This window comes from Pocillopora damicornis, chromosome 2, assembly GCF_964200805.1.
Source record: "Pocillopora damicornis chromosome 2, jaPocDami1.2, whole genome shotgun sequence".
NCBI lineage: Eukaryota > Metazoa > Cnidaria > Anthozoa > Scleractinia > Pocilloporidae > Pocillopora > Pocillopora damicornis.
In genome coordinates, this window is record NC_142671.1 from 6,318,603 (window position 1) to 6,328,971 (window position 10,369).

The window sequence follows — 10,369 nt, forward strand, 5'->3', positions numbered from 1 at the left end:
ATGAAAACGAACATAAGATTCACCTTTCTGATCGTGAAATTAATACCATTCGTACTGTTATCGTAGCTGCGTTCCTTGCCATCAAGTGAATCCAACATGTCGTCTTTCTTCACAAGCAGTTTGCATCCCATATAGTTATGTTCTTCAGTCTCACGGTAGTAGCGTTGTTCAATAGATTGCATAGAGTATATGCAGTTTGGTTTCAGATTTCAGATTTTGCTTTTTACAACAAGTGAACGTTTTTCAACTAAGACATTGGCATACTTAGCATACAAGGCATTCAAGGCTTTAATGGCTTTCAAGCGTTCGCGACTCAATCCGTTCCAAAATTACCGCTCAATAACATCTTTCAGTGTGGATTAGCCGCGATTAATACGACTTGTATATGCGTCTGTAAGTATTTTGCGCGTTTGCGCTATAATGCTCCAGGAAATCGCAATCCAAATACGTTGAAATACAAAACAACTGACCAAAGAGTTTTATAACCAAAACTCGTGTTCGTCATGTGACCCCGGGCCCTGTCTGTGCATGACAACGTCAATCATCATCAAGATAACACGCGTGATCAGCATGTGAACACCTCATTGGATCACAGTTAGTTGTCATGGTGTTGAGGGATAACACGCGTGATCAGTATGTGAACGCCTCATTGGATCGCAGTTAGTTGTCATGGTGTTGAGGGCCCAATGACCTCTGGGTACTATTGCGCAATTTTTCCATTTTGTGGCGGAGGAAAAAAAAAAAAAAAAAAAAAAACTAGACCCTGTGAGCAGGGTAACTGGGATACCTGGATGGTACTGGATCCTTGGAATCAAGTGTAGTGATACTACGGGTGTCGGACTAGTACACTGAAATAGTGCGCACAAGTCTGGCCAAGGGCATACACCTATTTCAAAACATAGGCATGCTATGCATGCAAGAGTTACTTTTTTGTAGGGTGGGTGGATCACTTGAAACATTGTGAGAGATGTCTACATTCTTACAAAAGGAGAGAAGAATATTAATGTGGGAAAGAACGAAAATGTCGAATTACCTCACTCACAGGTATTTTGTGGTAGATTATGTGTGTTTTGCCAATAAATGTAACCAAAAATAAACTGTATTGGTGCCACGGATACCTGTTAGTACAAAATGCAGACAGCAGACTGCAGACCGGATACAAAATATAGACTGCAGACTGCAGAGTTTGTACAAAATGCAGACTAAGAATCTGAAGAGTTTTTACGTCTGGTATATAATAACATGTCATCTTACAGCTTACCGAGCGTCACGCAATCGCTTTTCTGCAATCCGCCTTCACGATTATTTGCACTATTGTGGAATATTCCTGGCCCATTTCTTGATGAAAATCGATCGCAATATTATTTCAAGCCTTCAATATAGTCTTCTTACTTTGCGCGCGAGTTGGTTGGTGTAATGTCTGTACAGATTTTGTCAACGTGATAAAAGTAGATGATGTGAACAACAGTGATGGTAAAGCAAGCTTAAAACGGCAGAAATCGCCAGAAAATACAACGGATACACAGGGTATGAGTAAGTTTTATTGATTTTACGAGAAAAATGTTCATATTTCGAAATATGTATCGTTGTAAATCGACCATACTTCGTTCCCTGTACTATTCCTTATAACGTGCAGTTCCTCTAGTAACTTAACACCGAGTCACACAACGCGTGACGCGTTCATGAATTGATCGTTGGCTTTTTCTCGAGACGTGAGCTTGGGCCGCTTGTGACAAGACAATTGCGTAAACAATATTTAATATAACAACATTATACACAAAAAAACACAGGGTTTTGGATCACGTATTTATTAAAAAAGAATATCCATACAACTACAATGAAAACAAACATAAGATTCACCTTTCTGATCGTGAAATTAATACCATTCGTACTGTTATCGTAGCTACGTTCCTTGCCATCAAGTGAATCCAACATGTCGTCTTTCTTCACAAGCAGTTTGCATCCCATATAGTTATGTTCTTCAGTCTCACGGTAGTAGCGTTGTTCAATAGATTGCATAGAGTATATGTAGTTTGGTTTCAGATTTCAGATTTTGCTTTTTACAACAAGTGAACGTTTTTCAAGACATTGGCATACTTAGCATACAAGGCATTCAAGGCTTTCATGGCTTTCAAGCGTTCGCGACTCAATCCGTTCCAGATTACCGCTCAATAACATCTTTCAGTGTGGATTAGCCGCGATTAATACGACTTGTATATGCGTCTGTAAGTATTTTGCGCGTTTGCGCTATAATGCTCCAGGAGATCGCAATCCAAATACGTTGAAATACAAAACAACTGACCAAAGAGTTTTATAAGCAAAATCTCGTGTTCGTCATGTGACCCGGCCCTGTCTGTGTATGACAACGTCAATCATCATCAAGATAACACGCGTGATCAGCATGTGAACACCTCATTGGATCACAGTTGAGGGCCCAATGACCTCTGGGTACTATTGCGCAATTATTCCATTTTGTGGCGGAGGGAAAAAAAAAGAAAACTAGACCCTGTGAGCAGGGTAACTGGGATACCTGGATGGTACTGGATCCGTGGAATCAAGTGTAGTGATACTACGCGTGTCGGACTAGTGTACTGAAATAGTGAGCTCAAGTCTGGCCAAGGGCATACACCTGTCTCAAAACATAGGCATGCTATGCATGCAAGAGTTATTTTTTCTAGGGTGGGTGGATTACTTGAAACATTGTAAGTGGTCTACATTCTTACAAAAGGAAAGAAGATTATTAACGCGGGAAAGAATGAAAATGTCGAATTACCTCACACACAGGTATTTTGTGGTAGATTATGTGTGTTGTGCGAATAAATGTAACCAAAAATAAACTGTATTTGTGCCACGGATACCTGTTAGTACAAAATGTAGACAGCAGACTGCAGACCGGATACAAAATATAGACTGCAGAGTGGGTACAAAATGCAGACTGAGAATCTGAAGAGTTTTTACGTCTGATAAATAATAACATGTCATCTTACAGCTTACCGAGCGTCACGCAATCGCTTTTCCGCGATCAGCCTTCACGATTATTTGCACTATTGTGGAAAATTACTAGCCCATTTCTTGATGAAAATCGATCGTAATATAATTTCAAGCCTTCAACATAGTCTTCTTACTTTGCGCGCGAGTTGGTTGGTGTGATGTCTGTACAGATTTTACCAATGTAATAAAAGTAGATGACGTGAATAATAGTGATGGTAAAGCAAGCTTAAAACGGCAACAATCGCCAGAAACTACAACGGATACACAGGTTATGAGTAAGTTTTATTAATTTTTCGAGAAAAATCTTCATATTTCGAAATATTTATCGTTGTAAATCGACCATATTTCGTTCCCTATACTATTCCTTATAACGTGTTCAAATTTTCAACGGTTCCTAGAATAACTTACTCTGAGTCACACAACGCGTGACGCGTTCGTGAATTAATCGTTGGCTCTTTCTCGAAACGTGACCTTGGGTCGCCTGTGACAAGACGATTGCGTAAACAATACTTGACATAATAACATTATACACAACAAACACGGGATTTTGGATCATGTATTTATTAAAAAAGAATATCCATACAACTACAATGAAAACAAACATAAGATTCACCTTTCTGATCGTGAAATTAATACCATTCACACTGTTATCGTAGATACGTTCCCTGGCATCAAGTGAATCTAACATGGCGTCTTTCTTCACTAGCAGTTTGCATCCATTTGAGTTTTGTTCTTCAGTCTCACGGTGGTAGTGTTGTTCAATAGATTGCATAGAGTATATGCAGTTTGGTTTCAGATTTCAGATTTTGCTTTTTACAACGAGTTTACGTTTTCAACTAAGACATTGGCATACTTAGCATACAAGACATACAAGGCATTCAATGCTTTCATGGCTTTCAAGCGTTCGCGATTCTGTCCGATCCAAAATTACCGCTCAATAACATCTTTTTGTGTGGATTGGCCGCGAACAATACGACTTGTGTGTGCGTCTATAAGTATTTTGAGCGTTTGCCCCATAATGCTCCAGATGATCGTAATCTAACTACGTTGAAATACAAAACGACTGACAAAATAGTTTAATGGGCAAAAATCTCGTGTTCGTCATGTGACCCGGCCCTGTCCGTGCATGACAACGTCAATCATCATCAAGATAGCACGCGTGATCAGCATGTGAACACCTCATTGGATCACAGTTAGTTGTCATGGTGCTGAGGTGCTGAGGCCCAATGACCTCTGGGTACTATTGCGCAATTTTTCCATTTTGTGGCGGAGGAAAAAAAAAAAAAAAAAAAAGACAAAAAAACAAAGGCATTTTATGACTGGGCTACCACAGGTATCCCAGTAAAAAGACGACAAAAAAACAAAGGCATTTTATGACTGGGCTACCACAGGTATCCCAGTAAAAAAGACAAAAAAACAAAGGCATTTTATGACTGGGCTACCACAGGTATCCCAGTAAAAAAAAGACAAAAAAACAAAGGCATTTTATGACTGGGCTACCACAGGTATCCCAGTAAAAATTGCGCAATAGTACCCAGTGGTTATTGGGCCCTCAACACCATGACAACTAACTGTGATCCAATGAGGGTGAAGGTGTTCACATGCTGATCACGTGTTATCTTGATGATGATTGACGTTGTCATGCACGGACAGGTCCGGGTCACATGACGAGCACGAGATTTTTGCTTAGAAAACTCTTTTGTCGGTCGTTTTATATTTCACCGTGTTTGGATTATGATCACCTAAAGCATTATAGCGCAAACGCACGAAATACTTACGGACGCATACACAAGTCGTATTGTTCGCGGCCAATCCACACTAAAAGATGTTATTGAGCGGTAATTTTGGACCGGATTGAGTCGCGAACTGTGTATCCGTTGTAGTTTCTGGTGATTTCTGCCGTTTTAAGCTTGCTTTACCATCACTGTTATTCACATCATCTACTTTTATTACGTTGGTAAAATCTGTACAGACATCACACAAACCAACTCTTGCACAAAGTATGAAGACTATATTGAAGGCTTGAAATTATATTACGATCGATTTTCATCAAGAAATGGGCCAGGAATTTTCCACAATAGTGCAAATAATCGTGAGGACTGATCGAGGAAAAGCGATTGCGTGACGCTCGGTAAGCTGTGAGATGACATGTTATTATTTACCAGACGTAAAAACTCTTCAGATTCTCAGTCTGCATTTTGACCCACTCTGCAGTCTGCAGTCTATATTTTGTATCCGATCTGCTGTCTGCATTTTGTACTAATAGGTATCTGTGGCACCAATACAGTTTACTTTTGGTTACATTTATTCGCACAACACACATAATCTACCACAAAATATCTGTGTGAGGTAATTTGACATTTTCGTTCTTTTCCACGTTAATACTCTTCTCTCCTTTTGTAAGAATGTACACCACAAGTAATCCACCCACCCTGCAAAAAATAACTCTTGCATGCATAGCATGCCTATGTTTTGAAATAGGTGTATGCCCTTAGCCAGACTTGAGCTCACTATTTCAGTATACTAATCCGACACCCGTAGTATCACTACACTTGATTCCAAGGATCCAGTACCATCCAGGTATCCCAGTTACCCTGCTCACAGGGTCTAGTTTTTTTTTCCTCCGCCACAAAATGGAAAAATTGCGCAATAGTACCCAGAGGTCATTGGCCCTCAACACCATGACAACTAACTGTGATCTAATGAGGTGTTCACATGCTGATCACGCGTGTCATCCCTCAACACCATGACAACTAACTGTGATCCAATCAAGGTGTTCACATGCTGATCACGCGTGTTATCCCTCAACACCATGACAACTAACTGTGATCCAATGAAGGTGTTCACATGCTGATCACGCGTGCTATCTTGATGATGATTGACGTTGTCATACACGGACAGGGCCGGGTCACATGACGAACACGAGATTTTTGCCCATAAAACTCTTTTGTCAGTCGTTTTGTATTTCAATGTGTTTGGATTACGATCATCTGGAGCATTATGGCGCAAACGCTCAAAATACTTATAGACGCATACACAAGTCGTATTGTTCGCGGTCAATCCACACATAAAGATGTTATTGAGCTGTAATTTTGGAACGGACTGAATCGCGAACGCTTGAAAGCCATGAAAGCATTGAATGCCTTGTATGTCTTGTATGCTAAGTATGCCAATGTCTTAGTTGAAAACGTTAACTCGTTGTAAAAGGCAGAATCTGAAATCTGAAACCAAACTGCATATACTCTATGCAATCTATTGAACAACACTGCTACCGTGAGACTGAAGAACAAAATTCAAATGAATGCAAACTGCTTGTGAAGAAAGAGGCCATGTTGGATTGACTTGATGCCAGGGAACGTAGCTACGATAACAGTGCGAATGGTATTAATTTCACGATCAGAAAGGTGAATCTTATGTTTGTTTTCATTGTAGTTGTATGGATATTCTTTTTTAATAAATACATGATCCAAAATCCTGTGTTTTTTGTGTATAATGTTATTATGTTAAGTATTGTTTACGCAATTGTCTTGTCACAGGCGACCCAAGGTCACATCTCGAGAAAGAGCCAACGATTAATTCACGAACGCGTCACGCGTTGTGTGACTCAGAGTAAGTTATGCTAGGAATCATTGAAAATTTGAACACGTTATTAGGAATAGTATAGGGAACGAAATATGGTCGATTTACAACGATAAATATTTCGAAATATGAAGATTTTTCTCGTAAAATCAATAAAACTTACTCATACCCTGTGAATCCGTTGTAGTTTCTGGCGATTGTTGCCGTTTTAAGCTTGCTTTACCATCACTATTATTCACGTCATCTACTTTTATTACATTGGTAAAATCTGTACAGACATCACACCAACCAACTATGTTGAAGGCTTAAAACTATATTACAGTCGATTTTCATCAAGAAATGGGCCAGGAATTTTCCACAATAGTGCAAATAATCGTGAAGGCTGATCGCAGGAAAAGCGATTGCGTGACGCTCGGTAAGCTGTAAGATGACATGTTATTATATACCAGACGTAAAAACTCTTCAGATTCTCAGTCTGCATTTTGTACCCACTCTGCAGTCTATATTTTGTATCCGGTCTGCAGTCTGCTGTCTACATTTTGTACCAACAGGTATCCGTGGCACCAATACAGTTTATTTTTGGTTACATTTATTCGCACAACACACATAATCTACCACAAAATACCTGTTTGTGAGGTAATTCGACATTTTCATTCTTTCCCGCGTTAATAATCTTCTTTCCTTTTGTAAGAATGTAGACCACTTACAATGTTTCAAGTAATCCACCCACCCTACAAAAAAATAACTCTTGCATGCATAGCATGCCTATGTTTTGAGACAGGTGTATGCCCTTGGCCAGACTTGAGCTCACTATTTCAGTATACTAGTCCGACACGCGTAGTATCACTACACTTGATTCCACGGATCCAGTACCATCCAGGTATCCCAGTTACCCTGCTCACAGGGTCTAGTTTTGTCTTTTTTACTGGGATACCTGTGGTAGCCCAGTCATAAAATGCCTCTGTTTTTTTGTCGTTTTTTTTTTTTTTTCCTCCGCCACAAAATGGAAAAATTGCGCAATAGTACCCAGAGGTCATTGGGCCCTCAACACCATGACAACTGTGATCCAATGAGGTGTTCACATACTGATCTCGCGTGTTATCCCTCGACACCATGACAACTAACTGTGATCGAATGAGGTGTTCACATGCTGATCACGCGTGTTATCTTGATGATGATTGACGTTGTCATGTACAGACAGGGCCGGGTCACATGACGAACACGAGATTTTGCTCATGAAACTCTTTAGTCAGTTGTTTTGCATTTCAACGTATTTGGATTGCGATCTCCTGGAGCATTATAGCGCAAACGCGCAAAATACTTACAGACGCATATACAAGTCGTATTAATCGCGGCTAATCCACACTGAAAGATGTTATTGAGCGGTAATTTTGGAACGGATTGAGTCGCGAACGCTTGAAGGCCATGATGGCCTTGAATGCCTTGTATGCTAAGTATGCCAATGTCTTAGTTGAAAAACGTTCACTTGTTGTAAAAAGCAAAATCTGAAATCTGAAACCAAACTGCATATACTCTATGCAATCTATTGAACAACGCTACTACCGCGAGACTGAAGAACATAACTATATGGGATGCAAACTGCTTGTGAAGAAAGACGACATGTTGGATTCACTTGATGGCAAGGAACGTAGCTACGATAACAGTACGAATGGTATTAATTTCACGATCAGAAAGGTGAATCTTACATTTGTTTTCATTGTAGTTGTATGGATATTCTTTTTTAATAAATACGTGATCCAAAACCCAGTGTTTTTTTGTGTATTATGTTGTTATGTTAAATATTGTTTACGCAATTGTCTTGTCACAGGTGGCCCAAGCTCACGTCTCGAGTAAAAGCCAACGATTAATTCATGAACGCGTCACGCGCTGTGTGACTCGGTGTTAAGTTACGAGAGGAACTGCACGTTATAAGGAATAGTATAGGGAACGAAGTATGGTCGATTTACAACGATACATATTTCGAAATATGAACATTTTTCTCATAAAATCAATAAAACTTACTCATACCCTGTGTATCCGTTGTATTTTCTGGCGATTTCTGCCGTTTTAAGCTTGCTTTACCATCACTGTTGTTCACATCATCTACTTTAATTACGTTGATAAAATCTGTCCAGACATCACACCAACCAACTCGCGCGCAAAGTAAGAAGACTATATTGAAGGCTTGAAATAATATTGCGATCGATTTTCATCAAGAAATGGGCCAGGAATATTCCACAATAGTGCAAATAATCGTGAAGGCGGATTGCAGAAAAGCGATTGCGTGACGCTCGGTAAGCTGTAAGATGACATGTTATTATATACCAGACGTAAAAACTCTTCAGATTCTTAGTCTGCATTTTGTACCCACTTTGCAGTCTGCAGTCTATATTTTGTATCCGGTCTGCAGTCTGCTGTCTGCATTTTTTACTAACAGGTATCCGTGGCACCAATACAGTTTATTTTTGGTTACATTTATTCGCAAAACACACATAATCTCCCACAAAATACCTGTGAGTGAGGTAATTCGACATTTTCGTTCTTTCCCACATGAATATTCTTCTCTCCTTTTGTAAGAATGTAGACATCACTCACAATGTTTCAAGTAATCCACCCACCCTACAAAAAAGGAACTCTTGCACGCATAGCATGCCCATGTTTTGAAATAGGTGTATGCCCTTGGCCAGACTTGAGCGCACTATTTCAGTATAGTAGTCCGACACCCGTAGTATCACTACACTTGATTCCAAGGATCCAGTACCATCCAGGTATCCCAGTTACCCTGCTCACAGGGTCTAGTTTTTTTTTTTTTTCCTCCGCCACAAAATGGAAAAATTGCGCAATAGTACCCAGAGGTCATTGGGCCCTCAACACCATGACAACTAACTGTGATCCAATGAGGTGTTCACATACCGATCACGCGTGTTATCCCTCAACTCCATGACAACTAACTGTGATCCAATGAGGTGTTCACATGCTGATCACGCGTGTTATCTTGATAATGATTGACGTTGTCATGCACAGACAGGGCCGGGTCACATGACGAACACGAGATTTTGCTTATAAAACTCTTTGGTCAGTTATTTTGTATTTCAACCGTATTTGGATTGCGATTTCCTGGAGCATTATAGCGCAAACGCGCAAAATACTTACAGACGCATATACAAGTCGTATTAATCGCGGCTAATCCACACTGAAAGATGTTATTGAGCGGTAATTTTGGAACGGATTGAGTCGCGAACGCTTGAAAGCCATGAAAGCCCTGAATGCCTTGTATGCTAAGTATGCCAATGTCTTAGTTGAAAAACGTTCACTTGTTGTAAAAAGCAAAATCTGAAATCTGAAACCAAACTGCATATACTCTATGCAATCTATTGAACAACGCTACTACCGTGAGACTGAAGAACATAACTATATGGGATGCAAACTGCTTGTGAAGAAAGACGACATGTTGGATTTACTTGATGGCAAGGAACGTAGCTACGATAACAGTACGAATGGTATTAATTTCACGATCAGAAAGGTGAATCTTATGTTTGTTTTCATTGTAGTTGTATGGATATTCTTTTTTAATAAATACGTGATCCAAAACCCTGTGTTTTTTTGTGTATAATGTTGTTATGTTAAATATTGTTTACGCAATTGTCTTGTCACAAGCGGCCCAAGCTCACGTCTCGAGAAAAACCAACGATTAATTCATGAACGCGTCACGCGTTGTGTGACTCGGTGTTAAGTTACGAGAGGAACTGCACGTTATAAGGAATAGTACAGGGAACGAAGTATGGTCGATTTACAACGA